Genomic DNA, 17,510 nt, shown 5'->3' on the forward strand with positions numbered 1-17,510 from the left:
ACTGTAGCTGTGCTGCACCTCAAATGCATCCATTTCAATGGCAGGAAGATGGACTCCTGTATCTCAATCTAGGATAGAGTCATCTAGATAGAAATTGGACTGACATCCTCTCTTACAGTGAGATTAATCAGAAGTGGCTTTACTAAGAACATAGGAAATTGGGCTAGATGGACCATTCTTATCTTCAGTGACCTATACCACACACCTCAAAGAATAATCAGAACAGGGCTATTGTCTAGTGATCCATTATTTCAACTAATTCCAGCATCACACAGTGAGAGAATGGTGTTGTGTACCTGATCAGTTTGGTAATCTGCTATGAACTTCTAATTATTTTTTTTAATACTTTTGGCCATCACAACTACATCCCTTGGCAAAGAGTTCCACGGGTAACTGGAATATTGCCTTTGGTTTTAAACCTACAGCCTATTCCTTTCATGGGGGGGGGGGGGGGAATCCCTAATTCTTGTGCTATGGGAAGGGGTAACTAATGTTTCTTCATTCACTTTTGCTACATTCTTCATTAGTTTGTAGACCTCTGCCAAATCTTCCTTATAGTCATCTCTTTTCTAAGATGAAAAGTCCCAGTCTTTTCTCTCTCTCCTCATATGTAAGCTATTCCGTACCCCTACTTATTTCTGTTGGAAAAAATGCAATTGTAATATATTTGTTAGATGGGGCAAACAGAACTGAAGACCATATCCAATGTGCAGATGCCCCATGGGTTCACATAGTAAATATCATAATGCCACTATGTTATATATTCTTTTCCACATAGTTCCTAACATTAACCTTGTTTGTTTGACTATTCCTGCACATTGAATGGAGGTTTTCAGAGAACTATCCACAATGACTCCAGGATCATTTTGGGTGCATCTAGACAGAGACTCTATTTTGGAATATTTCAGGATACCAGAAGTAACATTTTCCACATCTTGACAGCACGCCCATAATTTCAAAATAGCTTTTGAAATAATAGGCTTGCTATTCTGGCGTCCCAGTAAACCTTGTTCCATGAGGATTAAGGGACATTTTGGAATAGTGGCTTATTTCAAAGCTTGGCACTATGTGGATAGTGTCAAGTTACAAAATAAGCTATTTTGAAATTAACTCAAAATAAGATCATAAGAACGGCCATACTGGGTCAGACCAAATGTCCATCCAGCCCAGTATACTGTCTGCTGACAGTGGTCAATGCCAGGTACCCCAGAAGGAGTGAACCGAACAGGTAATGATCAAGTAATCTCTCCTGCCATCCATCTCCACCCTCTGACAGAGTGGCTAGGGACACCATTCCTTACCCATCTTGGATAATAGCCATTAATAGACTTAACCTCTACAAATTTATCTAGTTCTCTTTTAAACCCTGTTATAGTCTAGCCTTCACAACCTCCCCAAGCAAGGAGGTCCACAGGTTGAATATGAGCTATGTGAAGAACTTCTTTTTATTTGTTTTAAACCTGCCACTCAATTTCATTTGGTGGCCCCTAGTTCTTATATTATGGGAACAAGTAAATAACTTTCTTATTCACTTTCTCCACACCACTCATGATTTTATATACCTCTATCATATCCCCCCTTAGACTCCTCTTTTCCAATCTGAAAAATCCCAGTCTCTTTAATCTCTCCTCATATAGGACCCGTTACAAACCCCTAATCAATTTCGTTGCCCTTCTCTGAACCTTTTCTAATGCCAGTATATCTTTGAGCTGAGGCGACTACATCTGTACACAGTATTCAAGAGGTGGGCTTTCCATGGATTTATATAAGGGCAAGAAGTCTTATATTCGCCGTCTTATTCTCTATCCCTTTTTTAATGATTCCTAACATCCTGTTTGCTTTTTGAGTGCCACTGCACACTGTGTGGACATCTTCAGAGAACTATCCATGATGACTCCAAGATCTCTTTCCTGATTAGTTGTAGCTAAATTAGGCCTATTTGCATAGCTCAAATTGCATAGCTTATTTTGAGCTAAGGGTGCAGTGTAGACACACCCTTTGAGTGATGATAGCTAATTTAGACCCCCATCATTTTGTACGTACAGCTGGGATTAAGTTTTCCAATGTGCATTACTTTATATTTATCAGTTTCTACTTTCATGCCAATTGTGCACAAAAAGCCACTCACTAGTTGGAGAAAATTCAGAAAACAAAAAACCACAAGAGGCTGGAGGGACAGATTCATAAATGCACTATAATCTCCATATTCCGGGTGTCCCTAATTCAGGAACATACAGAGCATGGCAGATGAAAGCAGCTCTGTGTACTGCTGCTCCCCTTCTTCCCACCTGACCCCCAACTGGGGGAATGACAGCGTAGCAATGCACTCTGCTGAAGGCTTTTCCTTGCCACTCCCAGAGTGGCATGGGGTGGTGCTAGGAAGCATTGGAGGATGTGGAGCACCAGGTAAGTGCTCTACTCTCAACCCCCTCATTCCCTCCCTAGCCTGAAAAAAATCTTTAATCCGGCTAACCCTGTTTCCCAGCGTTGCCAGATTAAAGAGGCTCAAGTGTACAAAGTAAGAAAATAAGTAGGAATTGATTGTTTAAAGTAAATACTATGGGGGGAGTGGGGAGACGTGGTAATAATTTGACAGGCATAAGCTCAAAAAAAGTGCTAGGGGGTTATTAGGAACAATGGTGTAATGGAGTTGCCTCTTACCCTTAGAGCTCTTTCTTGTCCTCACTGCAGTGAGCACCCTTACAGCTTGTTTCTCTCTCTCTTTCTCCAATAGGCACTCTCAGTGTCTCTCAACAGTGGTAGAAGTACCCTTAGAGGTACTCAAGAGAAGTCGGGGGGAAGGGAGAACAGGGAGTACGTCAACACAACTGAAATTTGGAGAAAACCATTTTTGTTTTAAGGTTTTATAGCCCTTTATTATATACACCCCAAAATTTCATCACCTGCCCAGCTATGATTAAGTTGTTTAAACAAATGTGTTGCAATGGTAGAAAAAAAAATGTGTGTCTGAAAACTGTACATACTGGGGGTACTTTTTTTTTGAAAAAAGGGGACTTTACTTTAAAAGCTTGAGAGAAACTGCTCTAGCCAGATCACCATTCAGTCCATCCCTTCCAGGGTCCAACAGGACAACTGCCCAACTTTCTGCAGGGTGTCTGGCCCTAGCTTCGGATTCTAGGTCACTATGCCAGTGTCTGGCAGGGAAATCCAGGCTCACCTGCTACAGCATGTTCCAGCCCAGGGACACTATAATCAGCAATTCAGGTATCTAGTCCCCAACGCTGTTGCTGTTTCCCTGGTTCCTTCCTACCTAGCCTTCTTATCTTCTCTTGCCTGGTTCAGGGTTTACCAGTAGATCTTACAATCTTCCCCAGGACCTTTTCACCTCTTGCCAGACCATCTTACTCTCTGGAAAACTCCCTGGGTTTACTCTCAGCTCCTGGGCTTCCACTTTATCCCTGATGGTCTCTCTCTTCCCACAGAATGTCTGTAAACCCCTTCCCTCTTGACCTCTTTCTGTGCTCAGCTTCTTGGCTTTTTAGTGCTGGCCCAGCTCCTCCCCCGCTGGGCCTTCATCAATTAATCCTGGCCCATAGTCTCTCAGGTGACTTAACTGGTCTCTCATGCTCTCATTAAGCCTGTGGTGAGTGGTGTACAACCCATCACAAATGGTTGATATTAAGAAAGAAGTTGTGCAATTAATATTTAGGTACACCTTTTTGGCAGGGAGATCCATTAGCTTTCAGAACTGCCTCCCAAGGGAAGAGGTAGAAGCTCCAGACAATTAAAAGCAGGCTAACACACACTAGAAAATGTACTCCAGAGGAAAATTCTGCAATGAAAGAGACATAACAGGCCCTTTCCCTTTTAAACTATCTCCAGCAGAACTTTGAAGCATGCAACAATTAGAACAAAATCCAGTCTGAAGAAGTTGTTCATAAATCAGCTAACACCAAGCATGTTTAGGGACATTCTCTTTCATTCTTTCAGTATAAGCTATTCATCACCTACATCACTGAGACTTATTAACAATAAGAGATATAAAGGATTTATTCCCTTAACTTCTATAGCAGTGGTTCTCAAAGTGTTGTCTGTAGACCACTACTTGTCCATGACCTTCTTGAAGTGGGCAATGGACTTGCCCCTAACCCCCACAGTGGGGAAGTCACTCACGCTGGAGCTCCAGCCCCACAGGTCCCACCCTGCCATAAGGTTAGAGCGCCAGCACGCAGCTCCTGCTGAAGGGTGGTGGTGGGAGGAACGAGCCTCATGGGCTGGCTCCAACTTGTGGGGGAAGGTTGTGGCTCTGCACGCTGTTGCTTACCTTCCCCCCAGTTGAGGGAATAGCTTCACCTGGAGGCTTTCCCTGCTCTGCCCACTGTCCGGAATCACAGCCAACAGGAGCAGCAGGGATGGCGACTGGGAGTGGTGAAAAGTGAGAAGCCAGGTATGTGTCACCATCTGTCCTCTCCCTCCCCCGAGACCTCACATTCCCCACTCTGCCCCTGCACCCTTCCACCCAGAGCAGACCCCTACACACGGGGGCTGTGTCTACACTGCACCCCTTTTCCGGAAAAGGGATGCAGATGAGACAAGTCGGAATTGCAAATGAAGCGGGGGATTTAAATATCCCCCGCTTCATTTGTATAAACATGGCTGCCGCTTTTTTCCGGCTCGGGGCTTTGCCGGAGAAGAGCGCCAGTCTAGACGGGATCTTTCGGAAAATAAAGCCTTTTCCGAAAGGTCCCTTATTCCTGATTTTAAGAGGAATAAGGGACCTTTCAGAAAAGGCTTTATTTTCCAAAAGATCCCATCTAGACTAGCGCTCTTCTCCGGCAAAGCCCCGAGCCGGAAAAAAGCGGCAACCATGTTTATACAAATGAAGCGGGGGATATTTAAATCCCCCGCTTCATTTGCAATTCCGACTTGTCTCATCTGCATCCCTTTTCCGGAAAAGGGGTTCAGTGTAGACACAGCCACCATGTTCAGCCTGCTCTTGTACCCTCCCTCCAAGACCCTTTACCCTCAGTCCACTCCTGCACTCAACCTCCTGGCCAGACCCCATTCTCCACCCCTTCTTGCATCTATTTTGTCTTCATGGCTGGTGGTTTGCAAAAAAGATCTATGTTGAGCAAGGTGGGCCATGAGCCAAAGACTTTGACAACCACAGCTAGGTCCTAGTCCACTTGGGCCTCTATTTGTTACTGAAAATGGAGCTTTCTGGGGGATGGTAAAACACATAGGCTGTTTCTAGACTGGCAAGTTTTTCCGCAAAATCATCTGCTTTTGCGGAAAAACTTGCCAGCTGTCTACACTGGCCGCTTGAATTTCCAGAAAAGCACTGACGATCTCATGTAAGATCGTCAGTGATTTCCTGGAAATACTATGTTGCTCCCGTTCGGGCAAAAGTCTTTTTCCCGAAAGACTTTTGCGCAAGAGGGCCAGTGTAGACAGCATAGTACTGTTTTCCGCAAAAAAGCCCCGATCGTGAAAAAGGCGATCGGGGCTTTTTTGTGGAAAACCGCGTCTAGATTGGCCACGGACGTTTTTCCGCAAAAAGTGCTTTTGCGGAAAAGCATCCTGCCAATCTAGATGCGCTTTTCTGAAAATGCTTTTAACAGAAAACTTTTCCGTTAACAGCATTTTCGGAAATTCATGCCAGCGTAGACGTAGCCCTACCCACTATCACAAAATGTGTGGTAACTTCAGTTATTTTGTTAATTTTTTAAAAATGTTACATTGTGGCATTTGGTAATCTGCCAAGGGAGAACAAAAACAGAAAAAACCACTCCCCCCTCCTCCAATCAGTTTAGCCAAGAGGTTTGATGGAACTGAAATTCTACTTGAAGAGTAAAGTATTGGTCTAAAATACATCATGTTGCAGCTGTTGGCTGTGCCTGTGTTCTCTCTGCCTGTTGCATCAGCTCTATGCAAAGAGCAGATGCAGCTTGACTGATCTGCCCAAGTCGACTACAGACTCAGTTCAGCAGTGAAGGTACTTAGCCATTTTTATTGTCAATGAAGCATGATAATAAGGTCTCTGTTAAGTCCATGGTCCATGGAGTGCTAAGACGTATGCCTGTTAAACGGACCAGTTCAGTGAACAGCAAGGCTTTCCATTCTCCCCTCGGCCAGTCAAAGAATTAAGGCATCCCAACATTTATAAATTGAGACATTATTTGTGATAAAGTTGCTTATCTTATCCATTTGATGTCATTCGTTACCTCTTCTTGTACTGATCTATTCCATTTTCAGACAAAATATCCCTATTTATCACTTCCGTCAAATCATTTTATCATGTGCTAGGTTGGGGTATTCCTGTGCTAGACTTATACATAAACTTGTTGCATTCGGTGTCTCTTAGCAATGCTAGCAATAGGAGTGCTGAGTTCACATACCAGACGGTGAACTTGCAGCCATGCATTTACTTTTGACAGAACCTGACTTTCGCTTTTATATAGAGCTCTTTTAGAGAATATAAAGATGTGCAAGAAAAACCAGGGCATATTCCTTGCCTATCCCTCATTGAAATTCAATAAACAGATCTCAGATACAGGCAGTCCCCGGGTTACGTACAAGATAGGGACTGTAGGTTTGTTCTTAAGTTGAATTTGTATGTAAGTCGGAAATGGTACATATTGTAGGGGAAACTCTAGCCAAACATTTCTCCAGAGCTCAGTTTTATTCTCCCACACCTCACTTCCCTCAGTCCTTTATTCTCAAGCTGAGGTGTCTGCTGAGAAAAGCCGCTCCCCGACTCCCTGGTCTGCTGGGGGGGGGGGGGGGGGGCGCTAGCTTCGCATCTCCCTGGTCTGCTGGGGGGAAGCAGCTAGTGCGGGGTTGCCTCACCCCGTTTGTAAGTAGGGATCCGATGTAAGTCGGATCCATGTAACCCAGGGACTGCCTGTATTTGAGAAAACACAACCAGTCACAGTTCTGGGTTCTGCCAGGGTACACGACGCATGTTCCCACTGCTGCACATATCCTCACAAGAAATACATATTTGTATTTCTGGCATAAATGGGAAACTTACAACACCTTGAAAAAGAGCACTTCCTGGTGGCAATACTGACTGAAGGCAAAGTTACTACTACTAGCGAGCTATGAAATGTCTGACAGGGTAAGAGGTCTTGTCAGCCTTAGTTGAGCCATCTTGTCAGCCTTAGCTGAGCCATCTGGGAAACCCGAAGGCCACACTTCTCTTGGTTCAGACATTTATCAACACAACAAGGTCACAAAGACTGAAATACAATTCTCCTTTTGTCTTCAGCTCCTTTACCATTCCCTCTTGGGAGTTGGCCCTTCACAAGCACAGCTCCAGACAAGACCACTACATGTGTTCTGAAATGGGTTTCTGAACCACACTGTTTCTTCTTTTCCTTTGCAAGGAAATATTATTGGTATTAACTTAATGTTACCACGGAGACACTCGCTTCGTTTTCAATTTCTGTAGACAGCATAGCTGTTCTTGACATGGAGAAATAGGTCAATGTTTTCTAGAAAAGCAGTGCATTCCTACAAAGCCAAAGGAATAACAACTTACACACACAACTGACTTTCATCTCTTCGGATCACCAAGTGTTTTACAAAGTTCACATATATTTACAGGACTCACATCATCCACCATTACAAGCCTCTTTGTAAGAAAGTTCCAGAATGCATGGGAACCTAAATCAAATTACAGTTCCCCTGGATGCTCCCCACTCCAAAGAGATTTGTATTCCTTGCAGGGAATGTATTGTTTTGCTCCACCTTGGCAACAGCCGTAAGCACGGCAACACCGTTCACAGAGAACAATGCTGGGCTGGTTGAGCATAATAAGGAGGCACTACCATTAAAGAGCATGGGGGGGATTTAAATTAGTGCCTAGACAGGAGCCATTTGGGAGATTGATCCAAACTCCAATTTTTTTTAAGTTTGAAAGGCACCAGGATTGTGCTTCAGCCCATTGTTGGGATTATTGCCAATGGCAAAAAAGTTGGATTTAAATATGGATCTGAATATCCTTGAAATATGGATCTGTACGAACCTGAGATTTTGGTTAAGGACTGTTTCTAAGTAGTGGATTGGGGATTTAAGGGCTGACAAATTACGTTGGGAAATAAATGTATTCTTTTTGTAGTGTGGAGTGATTTTTTTAATATTAGCACTTACATAATATCAGCTCTTGTTTTATGATAAGTGCTTTATAAATGCCAATAGATATGTACACTAAAGAAAAAAAACTGGTATTTGTACAAAGCTATTTTGAAGTAAGCAGTTCCTTCACAATGCACAGTAAGGTCAAAATTACGATAGTGCAGGGGTGAGCAATCATTTTTGATAAAGGCCACTTCAAAAATTTCTGAAGTGGTCCCAGGCTGCCCTGGAAGGGGCGGGGCCAGGACACTTCCATGCTTCCCACCCACAGACCCTGATTGGTCTGGGGATGGGGAAACGTACAAAGCCTTCCCCCCCCCCCCCCCCCCGAGAGAATGCCAGCTGTTGTGAACAGCTGGTGGTTCCCTCTAGGTACATGTGTCCCTGGTGGTGGGTGGACACTTCATATGCTCCCCCCAGGTGAATCAGAGCCTGGGGAGGGGGAGCATGTGAAGTCTATCACTCCCTGCCCCCGCCCTGCAATGGAGCACCGCACTTAGTTAACCGCCACCTGCTGCTCAGCCTAGGGTTGAGTCTTAAGTGCTGAGCTCCTGGCAGGGTGGGAGGAGACTTCTCACACTTCCCCCCCACCTGCCTCCAGGCCAATCATGGCTTGGGGGAGGGGGGTAAGGGAGGGAGAGAAATCATGCGAAGTCTCCTCTCGCTCTGCCAGGAGTGTGAAGCATTTCTAAGCGTCATGCACTCCTTGCAGGGTGGAGATTTTGTGCACTTTCTCCTGCCCCCAGGCCCCAAATTTTGTTCTCATTAGGCAACTGGAGTATCTTCACTTATGCAGAGCAAGGCAGAAATCCCCAATAATGTTCACAGAGGATCAGTGAAGGGAAAAACTGAAGTAAAGTTAAAGCAGCAAAGTCTGGTTCTTTTTAATTAAAATCAGTTAAAAACTTCAATTAAGAAATCATCAAAAGAATGACTAGAAGGCAATGGGATTATTACAGAAATAATTTGTGTTGGCATCAATAATAGATATTGCAACAGAAACTTGAAGACAGTGTTTATAGGTATTAGAATAGCGGAAGATACAAAAAAAATTAGAGAAGATCCCACAATATTATACTCAAATGCCAGCATGTTGTTTTAAGCAGCAGGCTTCTAAGAACAGTGTAGAAAGTTGTATGGGCATTAAGGAAGAAGATGGTAGCTGGTCTGGGGACAGAAGTCAAAGAGTTTATCATTACAAGAAATACAATTAATCTTTGGAGACAGGGAACTAGTCTTTCCAATTTTTAAGAATGATGAAGACAGGACTTTCTTTCATGTTCTAATGTGTAACCAGTTGCTTAGAGTCCACAAACTCCTTTTCATTCTGTTTCTTTGACATTTCTCTGCTGCTGACTTGATGATAGGATTTAGCAGTCTTCCAGCCAGGAAAAGGCAGAGTTGCACCCCAAACAATTGGCAAGGGAAAGAAAACATGGCTATGCAGATGAAAAAGTATTCGTTACCCCAGGCCTAAATTTGTCCCTCAGCAGCTTGCACACAAATCCTTATCCCTTCATTGGCAGTCCCGTGAGAGTACAGTAACAGAGAACACAATACAACACAAACAAAGAGAGCTAGGAAATTAGGGATCATGATCTTACACATAAGACATTTTGGAGGTGAAGTGATTAAGGTGTCAATACTGCATTCCATCTCAGCTTCATTCAGCATATGCACAAATTGGCGGTAAGGGGAAATGACCTTCAGCCTCAAAGATATTCAGGCAGCTAGACTCTATTGAGTTAGGGGTGGGATCCACAAACATATTTTGGCCAGACTAATCACCTAAAGTCGTAGGTATACTGCAATCCATAACACTGCTACCAAACCCTGCAGGCACCTAAATTCACACACTACGTAATTTTCCAGATACAAGTTCCCATGACACTCATGTTTCAACCTTTATGCATGCCCTGAGCACTGACCAACAGGGTCACTCATACTGTCTCTCTAGCCCAAATACTCTAGTCTTTAGTATTTATCCACGGTCATTGGTCCAGAGAGAATCTATAGTCCAACAGAGCTATACACCTGGGAGATGAGATATCCAGGGTCCAGCACATTGTTCCAATGATTCTTTTCATTATTTATTCTTAGTGGAACAGCTTCAACATGAAAAATACAAAAGGACCAGGAAGCTGGATATGAGTTAAGTGTGCCCCTGTTGCAAAGGAGGCTAATGGAGTGTTGGGCTATATTAGCAGGAGCAGTCAGCAGATTAAGGAAGTGATTATACCCCTCTATTTGGCACTTGTGAGGCCATATTTGGAGTATTGTATCTGGTCCCAAGCACACAGACACCCCCAGACTGCACACACTACCACAGTGTTTCCCAAATGGTGTTCCGTGGAACCCCAGGGTTCTGCAAAATGAAAATAAGGGTTCCACAAGAAAATTCTATTACAATAACATTTTATGATTCAAAATAAAATTATGTGATTTTTGTTTTTAAATGTGTAATTAAACTAAATGTTGATCTCATCACCTTGTTTAGCATTTGTTTATTATCATCCTTACTTATTTATGATCTACTTTTTCAGCTCTATATATTAGACTGTTAGGGGTGCCACAAAATTCTTTCGAGTTTAAAAGGGTTCTGTGGCCAAATAAAATTGGGAAACGCTGCACTACCGTAAGGATGTGGAAGAACTGGAGAGAGTCCAGTGACAGCAATGAGCATGATTAGGAGCTTAGGACAAATGAGCCTGAGGAGAGGCTCAGGGAACTGTGCGCAGAAGAGAAGAGTTGAGGGATTTGATAACAGCCTTCAGCTACCAGATGAGAAGTTCCAAGGAAGATGGAGGTCAGCTATTCCTAGTGGTGGCAGAAACAGAACAAAAAGAAATGGTCTCAAGTTGCAGTGGGAGAGGTCTAGATTAGAAATAAAAAATAAAAAAAATACCCACCCACCCAGTTTCCCGAGAATGGAGGTGAAGCACTGGGATGGGTTGCCTAGGGAGGTTGTGGAATCTCACTGCAGAGTCAGATTCCTAAATACCTTTGAAGATTCAGATCATCAAGCCTTCTTTAGGATTGCTCCAGTCACAAGGCAAACCATTCCCTGAAACAAGGGAAGGAACTTCTGAGATGTCCTCGTATGTACAATTGCCTGTCTTATTAAAGTGCCATACTGTCTGCTGGGAATACCAAGAGTGAAGACACCTCTTTCCCTTTTTGCTTTCCTACAACGAACAGCCAGAAATGGAGTGGCATACAACTATACACTTAGATCTATGCAACCCAGACTCCACCCCCTAATAGGGCAATTCCCCATGGGCTGGTTCTATGGGATTTTTACAGAAGTGCAAAGGAGGACAGAGAGCAGTGGTCACCAACCAGTAAATCGGGAGCTACTGGTAGATCTTGGAGCCTCTGACAGGTGATCCTGATTAGTTTGGTGAACAGGCTATCAAGTGTAGGCACTTCAGCTGCCCCTCCCCCTACTGCTGTGCATGTCTTGCCCTTTGCCCTGGAGCTGCCTCTCCCCACACCCAGAGCCTCCTGCTTGCTGTGCAGGGCACAGCAGGGAGAAGAGGGGCACTGATGTCAAGGTATCCTATCCCAGTCTGTATCCTGTGTCCACAGAGCAGGGAGGGAGGCACAACAGGACTTGAGATGGAGGGAGTTTGGCTGCTTTTGGGAATGGTGCAGGGCCAGGGTTGGGGTAAGCCTGCCTTAAACCCCACTGCATCACCACCCAGGAGCCACTTGAGGTAAGCACTGCCCTGCTGCAGCCCACATCCTGAACCCCAAGTCATGAACCCCCTTCAGCACTCCAAGCCCCTGCTCTAGCCTCAAGCACCCCTGCAAACACCCTCCCAGAGCCTGTACCTAGAACCCCAACTGCCTGCCCTAAATTCAGCTCAGAGCCCCTCTCGCACTCCAAATCCCTTAATCTAAAACCAGGACCTGCACCCCAACCCTCTGCTACTGCCTGGTGAAAGTGAGGGAGGATGGGGGAGGAAGGATGGAGTGAGCAGGGGTGGGGCCTCAGAAGGGGGCACAAAGGAGGCAGGGGTATTTGGGTACGAGGTAGATCTTAGATTGTACTTAAATTCAAAAAGTGATCTCGTGCTTAAAAAGGTTGGAGACCACTGACATAGTGGAACAAAGAATCAGGGCATCTTCCCTCATTCTACTAATGTAGATGGGGTCAAAGAGACCTCATGGACTGCAACGGTGGTTGACCCTTAAAGGAAAAGACAGGTGGAAACTTCTTGCCATTGTCCCTTCTTTGTTTCTGTGTAGGTGCACAGCTAAAATCAGGCCTACATGCAGCAGGGGAATGGACAGACTTTGTGGGCCCTAAGAAAGGTGTGGGGGACAGTGGCACCACATTCCTAGAAGGGGCAGAGACACCGGAAGAAAGAATGGGACCAGGACACTTAGCCCTCTGCACCACACAGCCCTCAGAGCCACACGGAGTGCTTGGCACAGTGCTCCAGCAGCAATTTAAAGGGTCCACTAAGAATAAAGGGCTGGGGCATCATCTGGGAGCCCCTTTGAATCGCCACACCTGAGGGCAACCACCTCCTTTGCCCATTAGTGGGCCTGACATGCAGTAATAGAGGGGGCAACAGATGCTTGCATGTGAATGAATGTAGCAGCAGTATACATGGGGGCTATGTCTACACTGCACGCTCTTTGCGCAAGAACTGTTCTTGCACAAAAACTTGCAAAGCGTCTATACTGCACGTGCATTCTTGCGCAAGTAAATTTACAGTACAGCATCAGAAAGCAGGGCTTCTTCCAGAAGAGTTATTCCTTTCCCCACGAGGAATAAGCCCTCTTGCACAAGAGCTCTTTCACAAGAGGGCAGTAGACAGACAAAGTGATTTTCTTGCACAAGAAACCCCCATGGCTAAAATGGCCACCAGAGCTTTCTTGCACAAGAGAGCGTCCACACTGCCATGGACGCTCTTGCACAAAAGAGCAGCTCTTCCATAAAAGCGCATGGCAGTGTGGACATACTCTTGTGGAAGACCTTGTGCAAGAACTGTTTTATGTAAGAGTTCTTGTGCAAAAGAAGCCTGTAATGTAGACGTAGCCTAGACGATAGATATGTATAGCTACTGCTATGGTAAAAATCATCAATGGCTTCCTTTAAGCAACACATCACACTACTTCCATCTTTCCTCAAATAGGTCAGCTGTCACCCAGATGCACTCAGTGACACTCTTGATTGCTCTTAATTCTTTTCTCCAGAAGCGAACAATCACAGCATGTGCTTGCAGAGAGGCTTTTGTTCCCATGTGCTGCTAATTCCCACCTGAGTAACTAGGATACTAAAGCCGTCCTCTAAAAAGATAATAAGTCACCCGGAGCTCTTCCCCCCACAAAATCCCCAATCTTCCGACAAAGCTAGAGGTGAGGTTTAAAATTAGAAAGGAGCCTTCAGCTTGGTGACATATATATGCAGAAGCACATAATATTCATTCAACTCTGACTGAAATTAGTTACTAATAACTCTCATTTTCTTTTCCACTCCCCTCGCTTTTTAAAGATGCATTAAAATGCTTCATGTAAGGATTCCCCCCCACCCTTCTTCCCCTTCTACGCCAAGGTTAAAAGCTTTTTATTTCTATCCAGTCACTGAAATAGGGGTGTGAGATAAGCGGTGCTGGTTGTAAGGATTGCAGCAGGGCTGGATGAACAATTCAGATAATGGTTGGACTATCCAGCTGAATAATCATTTTGATAATGATTGCTGTCTTGAAGGCTTTTATGAGGTATGGGATGAAAGGGGGGAAAAAATCAAAAGGAATTCCCTTTGAATAGATGTTTTTTTATGGCTGAGTGCTACAGCAATACAGCTGAATGATAAAAGGCTGTTTGCTAAGACAAAAGGCACATTTTTGCTAGAAAAGAAGAGGACTTAATTTGCTGGGTTTAGTCATTCCAAATCCATATTTAAAATGCCAAATATTGCTTTTCCAGATCACCATGTGTCTCAGGGAAGAGTGTGCCAGCAAAGAAAAGCCAAGGACTAAATCACACCTTTGGCTGTTCCACAGCATAAGAGTGGGAGCCAGCTGCAGAGAGATGTAAAGTGAACTCTGCCTTCCACTGAGCATTTTGAAACAGAGCATCTCACACTCATATCTCCTCAGAGCCCTTTTGAGCTAGGAGAAGGAGAGGGCTGGGACATGGTTAGCAAGTACTCAATTATATGCATATGCTAGCCGACAGCCTCCCCTAGAATGGGCACAACACAACTGCACTCCATGGTCTGTTAATCTTCCACTCTCTGGGGAAGGAGACTCCATTTGCTTCCCCAAGGCCCACGTACAAGCATCACATACCTTGTCTTTAGAATCCTAGAATACTAGGACTGAAAGGGACCTTGAGAGATCAAGTCCAGTCCACTGCCCTGATGGCAGGGCTCCAGAAATTTGATACTTAATATTTCACATATAGCACCATATTAGGTCACTCAGGATTCAGAATGACCAGCAAATAAGAATATATTTGTATCCACTTCCTTGACATGGCTCGGCTACAGCTCGCTAGAAGCCCAATAACATTTTCAATGAGGTCAAAAGCCTATTCCCAGGGGCAAACCGGCTAAGCCCTACATTACTATTTGAATCCATGTTAATACCAGATTTTTATATATAAACCCAAGTTTGGGAGCTTAACAGCACTCTGCTAATATTAGGCGTGATGTTTCTTTACCCTTTCCTCTCCTAGCTTATGTCTCTGCTGTGGTCTTTTCAGGACTTTCACATGGTCTATATTAAAAAAAGTTAAATCTCTGATAGTAATAACACCACTAAAGGAAAACATATACTCTGTAATTTGCAGACATATCTCCCAACCCCTGAAACAAGTTGTGAATATTGTCAATAACAATTCTTATTTACAATCCATTTGGAAAAACCCCATCAAGTTTTAACACTTGTTACTATTACACATTTAATTCAAAATTTACTTATACACAAACACTTGCCTAGAGCTCCCCTTTGGGAGGACTTACCTTTGCCCAGTCTTTGTAGAACAGCATTACCAGCTTTTCATAGTCAGGAACAAAAGATAGTCCTAAAGTCTCCTTCAAAACTGCCCTTGAGTCTTTACAAGAACAGTCTGCAGCATAGTCTAGTCTTCTCCTCCAGTAGGACAGAAAGCCTTACAGTCTAAGCCAGCAAAAATTCAAACTCTCTTGTGTAGAGGCAAACCTCGATTGGACAGACAACAAACAAACTTAGGCTGGGCTCATTTAGCATTAACAAGGTACACCTGTAAGGTTCTGCCTGGTGGGTTGGGGGAGGATGAGAGGGAACTTTAAAAAATAGAAAACTTGCCACAGGAAGAAGACTGCTTCATTTCCAAAAGGCTCAGCTCATAGCACAACACCAGCTGTAAAGAAGAAAGAGTAGAGAAAGACCCTAATTAAACACATTAGGCCCACTAGGAAACCTAAGATACAGACCACCAGAGTCTTTTTTTCCCCTTTACTCGGACTTTCTTTTCTCAAAAGGGAGAGGGAGGATCTTTTGTTTGTTCGGAGGAGTCCCATGTGCTAAACAGAGTGAAGGGCCCTGTATATTTGAATTGTAAACTGGTGGGTAATCAGGGAAGCCCCCAGACCATTCCACTCCCAAACAAACACATGCACACTTTCTCCGTCCCTGTGCAGTACTTATAGCTGACCTTTCTTGTCCTTGCAGTACTTCACTGAGTAGTTCTTAGAAGTTTCCCCAGGCAACCCAGCAATATTCTCCCCCCCGTGAAGAAATACACTTCTCTTTCCCCTCCACCAATACAATTTTTCCTCAACCTTCCAAATTAGGCATGGAGGTACACACACACAGGGCAGCTGCTGCTTCACCTTGGTTGTATCTGTGACTACGGGATCCCTATCTCCCCACCCCCAACTCCCTATGCACTCTGTCATTGTTTCCTGCCAGATAGGAGAGAGCAGTCCCTATAGAAATGGAGGCACCACCTGGTCAGGGGGCTACAACCACTCAGGCTTTCTCTCTCATTCACCATGCCAGTGCTGCATGGGAATGGGGTGGGGAGTAGGGAGGTTAAATTGTGGTTAATTGAGTAGTTGATGTAATAGGCACTTCCTCATTCCTCCTTTGAAATGTGGAACTCCTCCCGCAGCCTGGGGCTAGTGGGAAGTCCCGCTGACTCCAGGCTGCAGTGGAGTGCCTGCTTTGAAATGTATAAGAGTCCCCAGCTGACCTCAGGTTCCACAGTGCTGCCTCAAGGCAGTGTGTCAAAGGGGTAGCTGCACAGCTGATCCTGGGCTCCCTGTGGCCACTCTGAATTAGAGGGGGAGGGATAGCGCAGTTGTTTGAGCAGTGGCCTGCTAAACCTAAGGTTATGAGCTCACTCCTTGAGGGAGCCATCTAGGGCAAATTTGTCAGGGATGGTATTTAGCCCTACCATGAGGGTAGGGGACTAGACTAGATGACCTCTCAAGGTCCCTTCCAGCTCTATGAGATGGTATATCTCTCTATATAAGTACCCATCTTCCCTTTGCTATCCTGTAGAGGTAGCAAAGGAGTGGTAATTGCCTCTCCATTTGACTGACTATCCAACAAATATTTGCTTATCAGATAGTGAACCAGTCTTTAACATCCCTAGTGGGGAGTGCAAAGGGCAGAAGTAGCTGCAAGTCAACGGGAAAAGAGGCTCTACTGTTGCTTGTATACAACAGGGGCGGGGAGGTTGTGTACTTCTATGTGCCATGGAAATGTCATAGAAGCAGCTGCCACTCACTTCTGCATTGGCTGCTTCTGGGCTAATAAACCATTCCTGCTTCACCATTGTCTCTCTCCCCACAGAGCCATTGCACGTATGTCCATGAGTATTTATTCCCAAAGATGCTATCAAACAAAGAGCGTGACTGTCTGAATTGCCCAAATTCTGTCCCAAGTCATCATTTGTGGCCCAAAGGGTCACTTGTCACAGATTAAAGACATTGTGACAGATTGCTGAGACCTTTAAAAAGTAGCCAAATAGGTGTGCATTTCTTTCCTCCCAAGTAGAAACATCTCCTCCTCTCTCAGGGTGCATTTTCATAGCACCCTAAACTCAAAATAAGACACGCAATTTGCATTACACAACTTGTGTATCTTATTTCAATTGAATTTCGAAATAACGTCTACACAGCATCAAATTTTCCAAACTCTTGGAGACAGGGCTACAGGGATGCCAAAATAGGTCTCGAAATAGTGGACATGCTATCTCGAAATAGTGGATGTGTTCAAAAGACACAGGGTAGTTATTTCGGGATACTTCTGGTATCCCAGAATAGCCCCACTGTGTAGACGTACCCTCAGAGACTGATTTAGGGTCTGTTTTGCTAGGCTGCTTGACCACAGTGGAAATGATCCAACCTAAGTAGCCTTAAACAGCTACTAAGTATGCCTACTGTCTAAACACACAATCCCTAG

At 44.5% G+C, this 17,510-nt stretch overlaps 1 long non-coding RNA gene across 1 annotated transcript in view; it reads right to left on the reverse strand.

Moving 5' to 3' along the window:
* Positions 1-15,455, reverse strand: part of LOC142829002 (uncharacterized) — a 42,556-nt gene extending 27,101 nt beyond the window's left edge. The window contains exon 1 of the long non-coding RNA XR_012903216.1: positions 15,080-15,455. This is a non-coding gene — a long non-coding RNA (uncharacterized LOC142829002). The remainder of the gene's footprint in view (positions 1-15,079) is intronic.
* Positions 15,456-17,510: the final 2,055 nt, after the last annotated feature.

The sequence above is a fragment of the Pelodiscus sinensis genome, chromosome 4, assembly GCF_049634645.1.
Source record: "Pelodiscus sinensis isolate JC-2024 chromosome 4, ASM4963464v1, whole genome shotgun sequence".
NCBI classification, from domain to species: Eukaryota; Metazoa; Chordata; order Testudines; family Trionychidae; genus Pelodiscus; species Pelodiscus sinensis.